At 39.2% G+C, this 14,167-nt stretch overlaps 1 long non-coding RNA gene across 2 annotated transcripts in view; it reads left to right on the top strand.

Moving 5' to 3' along the window:
* Nucleotides 1-14,167, top strand: part of LOC307194741 — a 566,811-nt gene that overhangs the window by 371,784 nt on the left and 180,860 nt on the right. For both annotated transcript variants that reach the window (XR_013830618.1, XR_013830619.1), the window contains exon 3: nucleotides 8,869-8,966. This is a non-coding gene — a long non-coding RNA (uncharacterized lncRNA). The remainder of the gene's footprint in view (nucleotides 1-8,868; nucleotides 8,967-14,167) is intronic.

Below are 14,167 nucleotides of genomic sequence, written 5' to 3'. Positions count from 1 at the left end.
AGGTGATCTCCACGTTTTACTCCTCTGCCTTCTTGAAGGTCTCTTGCTTAGTAAATTTTAAATTTGTTTGGGAACCAACTTCAAGTCTTAGTTTAACTTTTAAATTTGGGTCAAGTTTATATTGTTGACTTGGAGTCATTTTGCCTGATTATATAACATGATATTTAGTCCACAGGACAAGAGTGTATAAATATAATACATTTTCTCATGAACTAGAATGACAGTTATTCTCTCACTATACAAAACAACTTGACTGTTTTCAGTTCAGGTGAGCTGAATGTTGGCTATCCTTTTATCTTTCTTTTAAGTCCCTCCTTATGAAGATGACAGTTTCAGGATAAGTAGAAAAAAAGGTCACTGGAACAAATGAAAACAATGTGCAATTATCGTACCAGGCACTTTATGTCTTTATACAGATAAAGAATTGTGAGCAAGAAAGAGGGATAAAACATAAAGCTGTTTTGCTGATATAAAGATAGAATTGGGTATACTCAGGGCTGAAATGGGGCAGGGTGTCTCTCCATTGTTCCCACCCTAGTTCAGGCCACTCTTATCTCCTGTCTAGACTATATTCATTGATCTCTAATTGTTCTCCTTGCTTCTACTTTTGTCTTCCTCCCATCCGTTGTCTACTAAAAGCCAGTGATTTTTTTAAAAAAGAACTTCAAATATCTGATCTAATGGTGTTATTCTCCACCTCTCACTCCTTCAGTGACTGCCTAGGGCACTTAGAATCAAATCCAAGCCCCTTCCCATCCCTCAAGCCCCTCATTGTCTAAATGCTTCTCCAGTTTAAACTCTGGCTCCTGTCCTCTCACCGGCCTTCAGCTACACTAATCATCTCTCCCTTTTGGGAACACCCCATGCTCTTTTTCTCCTTAGGGCTTCATGCACATTTTGGTTCATTTGCCTGGACTATTGTTCCCAAAGTCAGCTTGTCTTCAAAATCACCTCCCCCCAAAAGCTTTCCATGACTATCATTTCTGAAGCAAATTCATGCCTTTATATTTTCTCCATCCTTCCACTGCCACTTTTCTCTTTCGTGGTACCCAGTAAGAGTTTATAGCTCTTATTACAATTTTATAATAATTCTATTTATGTATGTTTGTTTTTTTTTCCTTCCCACTAAACTGTATGATCTCTGAAACTCTGTTGCAGCCTTGATGGTAGATATTGAGAAATGAGGGAAGGAGAAGGAGAGGTAGAAGAAAGCAGTAGAGGAGAAGACATCAGAGAAGAGGAATTCAAAAAAATGTTTGTTGAGTAAATAGTTGGCTACATTTTTTGGTGATATGTACAATATACTTAGTTTAAAAAGTTTGATGATAGAATAAATTACAGATTTAAAGCTAGTTTTAAAAGCCACTGGATATCTGGATATATATTTTTGAATATCTTCTTAGAAATGAAAAGATCAAAGATTAAAACAAGTGAAAAAAAGGTAATGACCCAAGGCACATTCAAACAAAGTTTGAAAGAATCCAACATTGTGGATGCTTATCTGATGCAAATCTGCAAACTTCTCAGAGTTCAGTCATTACTCACAATTAGGCTGACAGCAGAGTTCCCAAACACTGACCACCATCTGCATCAACACTTTCAGTCACTCTCTGGAATTTCATTTACTGCTTCCAGGCATTTTGGTGGTTGCTTATTCATTTCTGCAATTCCCATTTAAAATAAATTGTAGAATATGATCAGAAGATTCTTTTAAGGGAATTTTTTTCAGTGCAGACTAGGGGAAACTATTGTGCCATTTCTTATTCTTTTTTAAAGCTCGTACGATAAGTGCCCCATTGAATTTAACATTATCATATAACTATCTTGGCAAACACGTATGCTGCATTCTCAGACTCACCACAAAGAACTTTTGGGTTAAGGCCAATTCAGTGGATTTTTCATGGTAAGGAAAGGAAAATGAAGCTTGCTGATAAACATGAAAGCAATTATCCCTTTAGTTTTGCCCACTAAAACTACCATTGCAAAACATCTAAAACATATACCAGGTAACAATTCTGGGAATGTCTGATTTGGTACTAAGTCAAAGATACTAAGTAACTTGATAGTGTTTGAATTCTCAGATTATGATTCAAAAAACCTCTTTTAGTTGATTTTTAGATTTTTCTTTTTTAGAATACAAGAATCATGAGTCTTTTAGTCCCTTAAAAAGCTGGAAAAGATGACTTTTATGTATGTGTTGATAGTTGCTATTCTCTTGTCTCAGAAAGGAATATCTATTCCAAAGAAACTTAGTTCATTATTTGCCCTCAAATTATTATTTTTAAGTTGATTGTGGTTAAATAATTTGCTCTCTAGCTGATTGATTAGGTTCTCAAACTGTGGTTTCTCTGATGCTCCCACTTCCTATATCCGCCCACTGATTTTCCTGCTTGCCCCAGAGCAATACTGAGTTTGAATATATTTCCCATTTTGGTAATACATTGTATTACACCCTTGTGCTAGCAAGTTTCCACCTTCTTCAAGCCTAATTGGCTGCTTGTCTTTTTCCATGAGAGTTAATAGTTAAACAACTGACATTCAAGAGCTGTAGTTTTCTTCATTGATTTGCCCTTTAGCTATACCGATCCACAAGCCCTCAACTTTAGATCAATGTAAACAATTCCTTCTGCTTTTGTGAGGTGGCTGGCAGCACGTGCTGAAAAGTTACCCAACTGTGTGAATTGATGCCACTACAAATTTATGGCTTCCAATCTCAGCTGGCCCCGCAACTCAGGTCGATAATCCTTTTAGCAATCTCTGGTCAGTTCCCATGTCCATTACCTCATCTAGCATTCCAAACTTTAACCACTCTTCTCACACCCTTTCTGGTCCCTTTAGCCATGAAAAATGACCTTGCTTATTACTACTTAAAAAATATCAGGCCATAAACGTTTAGCTTTAAAATTTTTCTATGCCTCAGTGTAATTTTTATTTTGAGTGCCTGTTCCACTAAGGTGATAAACATTTAACTCTCTCAGCCAAACAGCAAGTCCCACTGCCCCACTTACTTTCTCCCTGGGTTGTGACTGTGTTGTGCGTGTATGTGGGGGGTGGAGGGTGGTGATGAAAGGAATACAGGGCTTTCTGCTCCTTGATGTCATCTGGTTGCAGAGGCATCTCCTGAGCTGTCTGTCCTCCACCAAGTTCTTGATCAGTCATTGACACAGGCTTTCACGGGAATGTTCGTTTCTTTGGAATCAGGGTCATTCCACTACCACTGTGCAACTTTTAGACCCAATTGGGAATGCTTTCTTTTTCTCCCATGCAATAAACAGGAATGTCTGGGGGATTGCCTGAGGCTCCATCTGCTTAGACCTGCAGTTACCAGCCCTGGTTGAATGTAAAGATCACCTGAGGAGCTTTACATCTACCAATACCTGGGGCAAGGGTCTCAAAGTGTAGTCTAGAAGCAGCAGTATTCAGCCTGACCTAGAGACTGATTAGAAACTGAAATTCTTGGTATATCCCAGACCTACTGAATCAGGAACTTTGTGGATGGTATCCAGATAGATAGGTAGATTTTTTTTTTTTTAAGAACTCTGAAAGTGCTTTTGATACCTGTTAATGTTTGAGAATCATGCCCTGGATAGGAGTTTGAGTGTTGGTACAGTCCCCAGGTAGTGCCAACATTTCGCCAGGGATGAGAACCACTGGTCTAGACATGCAGGCAGTCACTGCTTTTTTGGGTTTTTCCACCTCCACAAGACTCTCCTGGGAAAATGGGATATAAGATCTACCTGATTTTGAACCCACAAACTTATCTGGGGTTTTGCTCCCTCTCTGGACTAGCTCAGGAAAAAAGGGTCCAGGGCCCCTCTCTCTTTCTGGGTCCTACCAATGTCCAGCTCTTCTTCTTCTGACTCTCTTCCTTCGCCTCCATGTACATAATCCTTTTCCCATCTTGGAGAGTGGGGTGAGGAGAGGGAGTATCACCGTTACTCATGATGTTTATTTTTGTTTTGTTTTGCTTTTTTTCAATTTAGTTGTTTATTTTTGGCTGCGCTGGGTCTTCGTTGCTGTGTGCGGGCTTTCTCTAGTTGTGGCGAGCGGGGGCTACTCTTCGTTGTGTTACATGGGCTTCTCATTGCGGTGGCTTCTCTAGTTGCGGAGCACGGTCTCTAGGTGCACGGGCCTCAGTAGTTGTGGCGCACAGGCTTAGCTGCTCCGCGGTATGTGGGATCTTCCTGGACCAGGGCTCAAATCCATGTCCCCTGCATCGGCAGGCAGATTCTTAACCACTGTGCCACCTGGGAAGTCCCTACTCATGATGTTTTGTCAAATGGTTTCACATGAGCTGCGAGTCTTCCTTTCTGTTCTCTTACGGATTTAAGATTGTGACATTCAAAAGCCAGGCAGGAACTCCCCCTCCTTCATCCCCCCACTTTCTGTTGTCACATCACAAACTCAAAAGTGCAGGTAAATTAGTTTTTAGATTTTTTTCTATATTTCAGTTAAATATTTAGTTTGTGCTCTATTCCTTAAAGTGGCAGAAAGTTAATCTCGGTCAGTCAGTTCAAGAATCCCCCCCATACTTTACCCTGGTATAGTTGTATATGAGTTTTTTAGAGGGGGGTGGGCTGGGGGGAGCTTATGTCATGCCAGGTTGTCACTAGGGTAGAGAGAGCAGCAAACCTGAAGGAGCTGTGTGAAAGGAGAATGAGGAATATTTCTTCAGGGATCTGCATGGGATGCTGAGATGGGACCAGATAAAGTCATCACTGTCTCTGGATACCTGCAAGGCTGGTGAAAATGAAGGCTGTCTTCCCACACCTTTCTCCCCAATATCCTGGGATTTATCAGAGTCCAGAATTTAGATATAGGTCCCTGAAAAGGAGTATATGGGGAGTCACTGAATGGAATATGAATCTTGGCAGTCTCTAGAGCTTGAATTAGAAATTCAGTTAATTATGAGAAAGATGAAGAAAATTACCTGGGTTTGTGGGCTATTTGTTCCTGCTGTACCTCTCTGCAATAGTCTTCAGCACATTAACTTTAAGAAAAATCAGCTCAGTAATTTTGAAATAATTTCAAACTTATAGAAAAGTTGAAGTATATTACAAAGACCTCCTATGTATCCCTCACAGAGATTCCCCAACTATTAACATTTAACACATTTGTTCCATCACCCCCTTTTTAAAAAATACCTCCATTACCATTAGTCTTTTCTGGAACTATTTAAAAGCAAATTGCAGACTTGATGCCCTCTTACCCCTAAATGCTGCAGTGTGTTATTTCCCCAAACATGGACACACTCCTACATAACCTTTATGAAACTCTCCGGATCAGGAAATTGTTGATAAAATACTACCATCAAATCCACAGATCCCATTCACTTTTCTCTAGTTGTTCAACAAAGTGTCTCTTCTGGGCCAGCATCCCATCCAGGAATGTATGTTACATTAAATTATTATATCTGTTCAGTTTCCTCCAATTATACAGGTGTTCCTCCTTCCCCCATCTTTCCCACCCTTCACAGTTTTATATAATGGAGGCTCTGTGTTCTCTCTGTCACATGACACTCAGCCTGGGTCTCCCCAGTGTTTCCTCCTGACCAGACTGAAGCTTTCTTGGCAGTAGTACCATAAAAGTGTTGCTATGCTCTTACCAGTGCATCACATCTTGGGGCACACAGGGGTTTTTTTACTTTTCACCTGATCATGTTGGTGCTTGCCAGGTTTCTCCACTGTAAAGTCACCATTTCTCCCTGAGTATATTAATACTAATGATAGTACTTTGTGGGGAAAATATCCTAAGATTATGTCCATATCCTATTGTCATCACACCTTTATCTACCACCTTTAAGCCTCTATTGACAACCAGTACTTGTATCAAGCTCAATATCATGGTTGCTAAATGTTGATTTTCCCTTACAATCTACATTTATTTGTTGACATTCCAGCATAGAGAAGAAATTTCTCATTTATTTTTGAATTTGATCAGCATAGTTTCATGGATTCCTATTTTATTCATTGATTTGTCATCTGTTACTATCATTATGAGTTTTGACATTTGAATTTGCCCCAGATGTGGCCAGTGGGAACCCTATTCAAGGCTCCTGTGTCTTTTTGACACGTACTCATTATTCTTTGAGCACTTTCTTACTTTCTGGCCCCAAAATATGTTCCTGCCTTATCTTGTACTTTCCCTGCCCCAATTCTGGAATCAGCTATTTATCCAAGAAGTTGTGGTTCTAAGATCTGGGCTCTCATTACTAGCGGGATGCCATCACTTCTCAGCTCTCTCAACATAGAAAGCTAGAAAATATAAGCATATTTATACTATTTCTATATCTATTTGAATATATATATAATATATATGTACATACATAAATATACATGAGGTCATATGGATACCTCTAATTTCCAGGCAGCATGTCAGAGTAGTACTCTGTATAGACTCTCTCCTTTACTATGTATGTAAGTATCAATACATTTGCCGGTGAGAAACCCAGCTCTCGTTATTCTCAACAATTTATTTTGTTCAGTATAACCAGTTTACCATCCAGGCCTGCCACCTCCACCTCCAGGCATCCACTCCCTGTACCCTGCCTCCTAAGATGTCAGCAGACCCACTGCTTCTGATTGAGATGGATCTATCTTCTGCTTAGGTCCCACCCTTCTCCCATTTCTCACTTCCTCAGGTGCCTGTGGACTGGATGCCCTGCCACAAGTCTTTGTGTGCTCCCTGCTAACCTACATGATATTGTACAGTTGGCTTGTTGTGGAGAAGGGGAGGGAAGGGAAAGTGGTTAGGAAAAGACTCAAATTCATTTTACTCATTTCCTTAAAAGCTGTTTCCTCCCCTTCCAGACCCGAGATTCTTGAAATGAGGACAGAAATTGGAATTCTGTCAACTTTGTATTCCCTATCCCTTATAAACTGCCTTGCGTGCAGTAGGCATCAGTAAATTGCTGATGAATTAGTAAACTGGTCTTTCCTCTGAATTCATACTCTTGGCTCACTTTGGACATTTCCATCATTTCCTTTCATGATAGTCATCTGGAAGACCTTGCTGATGACTGTCTTCTTTCTAACGTTGAGCTGATGAGCATTCCTTGGGTTTAGATGCCTGGAGCAGCAGGAGGACCATTATGGCAGAATGGAGGGATGAATGCTTCTTGTGGACTCCAAACTCCTTTCATGTTTTCTTTGACGAGAAGTATGTTCACAGTCCTGTTGGGTCTCCTCCGGTGTGGCATAAGCAGCCAGGTTTAGGGTAAACCCATTCCTGATTCATTGACTTTGTTTATTTCAATGAAGGATTTGGGGTACTTCTACTAAGTCCTTAATTTAAAAAGCAGTAGTCTTCTCAAATTTAACAATTTCTGCTCTAGCTACAAACTGTACATGTTATTGTTTTGTGTATATGAAATTGTCCTATATAATCAGTTAGTTGAATATTGATCTCTTTTACTAAATCGTAAGTTTTTGAAGACAGAGACCAGACTGTGTTATTTAGTTATTTTAATTAATTTTTATTGGAGTATAGTTGATTTACAATGTTGTGTTAGTTTCTGCTGTACAGCAAAGTGAACCAGTTATACATATATCCAGACTGTGTTCACTTTAAAGTATACCACAATAACTGTTTTACCTTTGTGTAATTTTTAGACTAATGCTTGACAATGACTAGATGCCCAATAAATATTTATTGAAATAAATAAAATAAGTTATAGTCACGTGTTCTAGAGTATGGCTGATTTTCATCTATCTCACTATGAAAACATAGGTGATGTTAAATAGCATTTAAGTCAACATTTAATAAAATAACCGATTATCCAATTTGGATTACCCATACCCTTAGGACCCATTCTCTACTTTATTCTGATAAATTCTAGATATTTCTGTCCTAGTTAAGTGATAAATGAACTTGTTTGTTTCTTACCTCAAGTAGAGTCATACATTGGGGGAGATACCATGGATAATTGTCAGAGTAATAAACTAATCTGCTAGTATGGAAAGTGGTGCTATGGGGAAAAAGCTCTAGCAACTGTGGCAGAGTAGATAGTAAAAAAAAAAAAAATCCGGAATATTTAAATTCTCTTAAAACTTTATTTGGCTTTAGTAAGAGAAAAGGAACTGAAGTTTTTATATTTAAACTACAGTTGATTGCAGAAACTCATACCGTAGGTAGGATGGTATGTTTGATACATGTTCTTACTGCTTCTCTCCATGGCAGGTATTACTAGTCTGTTATAGCATTTTTTTCTTTCTGATCTTGGATTCTCTCTCTGAAGTTTGCTCAATATAATGTTCCAGAGAAATACTACCAGTCAATTAGAATTGATACTTGAGTTGAAACTTTTTGGTATGCCAGCCATAGAATTTTAGAGCTACACGTTGTCTCTGCCCCACCAGACTTGTATGTCTTCACCATCAGATCTAGAGTACGTATCACTAAAAACCCTGTGTCTACCACAGAACATCTCATTTTTTCCTGTATTTTTAGGTCTGCACTAATGTTAGCTTCTCTAATTTCTGAAGGTTCCAGGTTTGGAAGATTATAGATAGCACAGCTTTTGGTGTAAAAAAATTATCATTCTTTTTTATCTTTCCCCATTCTCTCCTTTAATACCATTTGTGAAAACTCTACCATTCTGATTCAATATAAGGCTTTTCGTATTTAATCATCATAAAGTTTGAGCTATGATAGAGCTTGACTAATGATATTCATAGTAAATCTTATTTTTAAATGTTTATCCTGACCATTGAGTTCATTACGCAGGTATAAATAAAAAGATGTTTAAACATGCTATGTGGTTTTGCTTTTTGCCTTGCCTTTTGCTAGCATCTGGGGTCAATCAAACCAGCATGCAGCTGGGTAGAGGTAAAGTATGTTATGCATAACATTTCTTTTCTTTTTTTGCAGTGTTGTATGGAGGTGACTCTTTCATTATTTATCATCCACATCCAACAGAAAACCAGCTTCTCAGAAGTGATATGACTGACTCTTGGACCGTAATAAAAGTAAGTAATGTCACAAAGGATTTGTCCATTTAGGTCAGGCTGACCAGTCGTTAGTTAAAATCAATCAGTTAAGTTGTATTACATGTTTTCTCAGTTGAGCTTTTAGAACTTTTCATATAGTAATGGTTATTCTTTCCAACTGCAGACCAGTTGTAATCAATAGCCAGGACATTGTTCCACATAAGGGTGATGAAGTAAATATAGTGCCCTTCATCTGCTTTAATCAAGGTTCATGACACGGCAGAGGAGACAGTTCCTCACAAGAACATCTGGCAGCCAGAGGGGTAATGTAGGTTGGCTTCAGATGGGAATGTTTGGAATTACTTAGTTGGAACAACACTGTGTGTCAGCATTAGCCCACATATAATCAGAACAGTTCCTGTGATGTGCAGGGAAACTGAATAGCTGAGACCCACATGCTAGTCTCCCTTTATGGCTAGAAGCCCAGAAATGCCAATGGGAACTGCACACGTTGACTGGAGGAGAAGATGTGACCTACCCCTTGTGTAGGGGTTCCAAAGCCTCACTTGGTAGATCTGGCACAGTTTAAAAAATGTGTATTGCTGGGAGTTTTTCTCTTTAAATCTAGGATAATGCCGATGTTCATTCATCTCTTGCTTTCATGGAAAAAACAACCAACCAAACAAACAAAAAACTAGTGACTATGGCTCTGATTGTTCCTTTCACCAAAACTTGTTTGCCTCAGTAAGATATTTTAATAATACTTCCTTTAATAGGTACTTTTTAGCTAGCAGTATGAGAGAAAAATGATGGATTAGGGTGACATGGGGGCCCTCTAAATACTCTGGGTATTTATTTGCTTGTGTTTTCAGGTAATAACAAAGGTCATCCTTAAGTTTGAGGCCTAGTTTACTCTTAATCCTATGTCAAGCCTAGGAAATCTTTAAAAACAAAAAATGGTGAGGTAGAATAGGAGGAATTACATCATGGGTTTAAACTTTTAAAAAATCAAGAAAAGATGAGATGGATAAAGACACAGATTGAGGCTTTTGGGACTATACACCACAATAAAAGGCTTAGTGGGTCTTTTCTGGTTCGTTCTCTGTCTTGAGCAAGATTCTCTTCTCTGCTTGTTTACTGTTTAGTTTTTTTGTTTTTTTAGATTTTTTTTTTTTTTTTTGGTCCATCAATTTTCCTTTGTTGCTGAGTCAGTGTTACTTTTCGCTATACGTAGTTGAAATCTGACTATAGGTCCTTACCAAGTAGAAATTTGCTTTTACATATCAAAATAAATCTGGAGATGGGCAGTTAGGGATGCTGCAGTGGCTTGAAGTAACTGCACTCTTGAGCCAAACTTGGATCCACTCTCCTGCGTGCAGCAAAGCCGATCTACTGACACTGGTTTCTGGTGAAGAAAAGTACAGTGTTTATGGCAGGGCACCAAGCAAGGAGAACAGGCAGCTCATGCTCAAAAGATTTGAATTCCCTGATGGCTTTTAAGGAAGGGGTTTCAAACACAATGTGAGGGAGGCTGCAGAGTGCCCCATCAGCTTGTGCTCAGTTCTTGGATTGGTTGGCATCAAGGTGAAGTTTTGTTTTGTTTTGTTTTAATGTATTTTTGGCCGTGTTGGGTCTTCGTTGCTGCATGTGGGCTTTCTCTAGTTGCGGCGAGTGGGTGCCACTCTTCATTGCAGTGCATGGGCTTCTCGTTGTGGTGGCTTCTCTTGTTGTGGAGCATGGGCTCTAGGGTGCATGGGCTTCAGTAGTTGTGGCATTCAGGCTCAGTAATTGTGGTTCATTGGCTCTAGAATGCAGGCTCAGTAGTTGTGCATATGGGCTTAGTTGCTCCACGGCATGTGGGATCTTCCCCGGACCAGGACTCGAATCTGTGTCCCCTGCATTGGCAGGTGGATGCTTAACCACGGCACCACCAGGGAAGCCTGAGGTGAAGTTTTGAGCATCGTCAACCTTCTGGTTTCAATCGGTCTGGGGCCTGAATGCTTGCAGTCAGCAGTTTTCATCTAGTGGGGGTCTGTTTCCTGTAAAAACAACTTAGGAATGTGTGTCAGACCTTTTTCTGTGTCTTTCAGGGAACTGGGAATTCGGTGATTCTGCCATGTGTTGGATTTAGAGTCTAAATTGTTATCAGTTTCCCAGCCCAACATGTATTCTTTGTTTCTACGTGTTCACATTTCCTAATCATTAACTGTTGAGACAGCCTTTTGAGATTCAGGGGAGCCCTGGAAGACTAAAGCAAAAGCCTTTTACTTCAAAGAACAGAGACACAGGGGCTTGTATATGGATTCAGAATCATTAAGGAACCAGATTCTTTCTTTTCTTCACATGCTGAAAAGCCCATCCTTTGTGTGTGGCTTTATCCTGAAGTTCACAACACGATGACTCCATCTCTAGGTATCACATTCATGTTTCAGGCAGAAAGAAGGAGCAAGGTTGAACAGAAAGGCATGTGTTCACTGTATATTACTTTTTAATCGGGAAAACAACAGGTTTTACAGAAACTCCTCCCAGTAGTAGGATTTCCCCTCTTACGTCTTTTTGGACATAACTGTGGTCCTTTGGCTTTAGCATCAAATCAGATTTTGAGGGAGATGAGCGTTTCTAATTTGGCACATTGCCACTCCAAAGAAAATTGTAATTCTGTAGGTAGTGCTGAAAAGGAATAGAGATAGTATGCAGGCAACTAGCAGCATCTGTCCCAGTTGTTAACTAAAGTCAGCTTCAGAACATTCTTGCTTGTTTTCCCATCAGGAAAGTGGCATATATAATACCAAATTGCAGTGATCTCTTAGCTCAACTAAATTGTTCGTGGTGCTTCCACAAGTTCTCTTTCTAAACCACAGGTCTGGTTAGGTCACTCCCAATGCCTTCAAGGAGCAATCTGGATTCCTTTAACATAACATACATGATCTGGCTCTGCTTCCCATCCCAACCTCTCTTCCCGCCACTTGCCTACACATGCTCTGTGCACCAGGCCTTCTAAACCACATGTAGCACTGAAAAGCCCACATTTTCTTTCATGTCTCCATGTATTTGCATGGGCTGCTTCACTTGCTTGCATTATCTGTCCCCAGAGTGTTGTGAAATAAGTTGTTTTTTTCTTCTGTTTTTGCAAGGCTCTGCACCATTGTGGGCCTAGTTGGCTACTGCTTCCTCTGTCACCGTACAGTGTTTTGAACATGAATCTAGTATGCTTTCACTCTTTTAACGTTGCTTGTCAGCCCCACTATACTGTGAGTTGAAAAAGGGATCAAATCTTATTTACTCATGTCTTATTCATATGATTAATGCAGTGCCTGGCATAGAGTAAGCCGTTCATAATTGCTTCTTGGATGAGTGAATGAGTCAACTAATCAGCAGGGCACATCACTGTTTTAAGGGTCTCTGCCTCCATGTAAAACCTCACGCTCTATAGTAAGACTAGAGTAAACCTGCATAAATGCTCTTCATGAATGTGTTCATGTCCATCTAACTGTTATAGTATACCTTTGTGTAAACGTATTGTATAAAGACCATGTAATGCTTACAAGACCTATTCTTTAATGTTTTCTACAGCACATGTTTAAAGATCTTAGATATACTATTTAGGACCCGCAGTGGTCATGTAACAGGGAGAATGCCATCCAAGGCTGACATCACTAAGGCCTACAGAAATCCAAGGTCCACACATTGCTAGGTCCAAGAACTACATACGCATTTGCTTTTCTTGCACGAATTCTAAAAGGAAGTAGCAGAGGTTGGGTAGAAATTGTACAATTTACTCATCCACTTAGAGAAAGTCAAATGTTTATTCGGTTTTTATTAAGTAGTTTTTATTTATATACATTTTAAGATATTATTGTGAATTACATTTTGAAGGAACTGTGCCCAGAATTATTCAATCAAGTCTTCCATGTCAGATACTGCTTTGAAATATTTTTACCTTCAGTCTTCTGATGAACAGCCTCCTGTGTTTTTTTCTTTTTTATGTTCATTTTTATCATTTTCTCTAAAAATAGTTATCTCTTGTGTGCAATTGTTTGTGTTTAGTTCATGGAGTCATTTCTGTGCTTTCATTTAGGGAAGTGTATCTCTTGCATAAATTCACACGAGACTAATAATAAATTCAAAGTCTCAGATTTTACCATAGGGTTCATGTTTGTGAAAACTTTCGGAGGGAAGACGCTACAAGCGTTTGTTGTAGGGGAAGAAAATTCTGTACTTTTTATTCTTCTGTTTCCAGTGATAGTGAATGCGTGTGGCTCACAGAGACTTGGAGATATTTTCTCAGGAATAAAATTTTGGTATGATGTGTTTATTCAGTACTCAAGTATCTGTGAATAGGATGGTACAGTTGACCCTTGAATAACGTGGGTTTGCACTGCACGGGTCCACTTATACGGGGATATTTTTCAATAGTAAATATTATCGTACTACATGGTCCGTTGGTTGAATGGTTGGTTGGATGTGAGGATACAGAGGGCCAACTATGAGTTATACTCGGATTAACTCTCCACGTTGTCAAGGGTCAGCTGTACTTCTCTCTTTGGCACTGAGCATAAACTTGACTTCAGAAGAGAATGTCGGATGGAAGGCAAAGGCGTTCTCTTTCTTTTTGCACACACGTATTTGTAGAACATGATATTGGAAAGAAAGAATTAAGCAAAATATTTTACGTTACCGCAACATTGTTAGGTTTCAGAATTTTTTTTTTCTTCTTTTTATATTACAATTCAGGTCACTCTAGCCTAATTACCTTTCTCCAAACTCCTATAGTGCTTGGTCTGTATCATAAATCTCGTCCTTTCTGTGGATTGCTTTATATGGTTTTCTAGTTGTTTCCAATTTTGTCTTCTTGATGTTATTGAATGTCAAAGACAGAACAAGGCTGGTTTCAGAGTGGGCCTCTTATTTCTCGAGCACATCCATTTGTGGAGATGAGATAGACATTACATAATGATTTTAATGTGTAACATTTCCATAGTGCTCACCTTCAGAACTTCAAAATGCTTTTTTTTGGGGGGGGGCAGAAATAAAGATTGCAGATTGCATTTTCTTTAATAAACTTTATTATTAACCACATGTTATGGAGGAACAGAGATTGGAGCTATTTGCCTTTGATTGTACAGCTAGTGTTAGAAATGCAAGAAGCTTCACATTTCTTGACTTTCTAAGCTAAACCAGAGTAGTATCAGCCTTGAGAGTTGCGTGAGTCCTCCCGAGCAGGTCTCAGACAAGCTGCG

Source organism: Stenella coeruleoalba (assembly GCF_951394435.1).
Source record: "Stenella coeruleoalba genome assembly, chromosome: 11".
Classification (NCBI taxonomy): Eukaryota; Metazoa; Chordata; class Mammalia; order Artiodactyla; family Delphinidae; genus Stenella; species Stenella coeruleoalba.
This window is presented reverse-complemented; position numbering and strand designations above follow the sequence as displayed.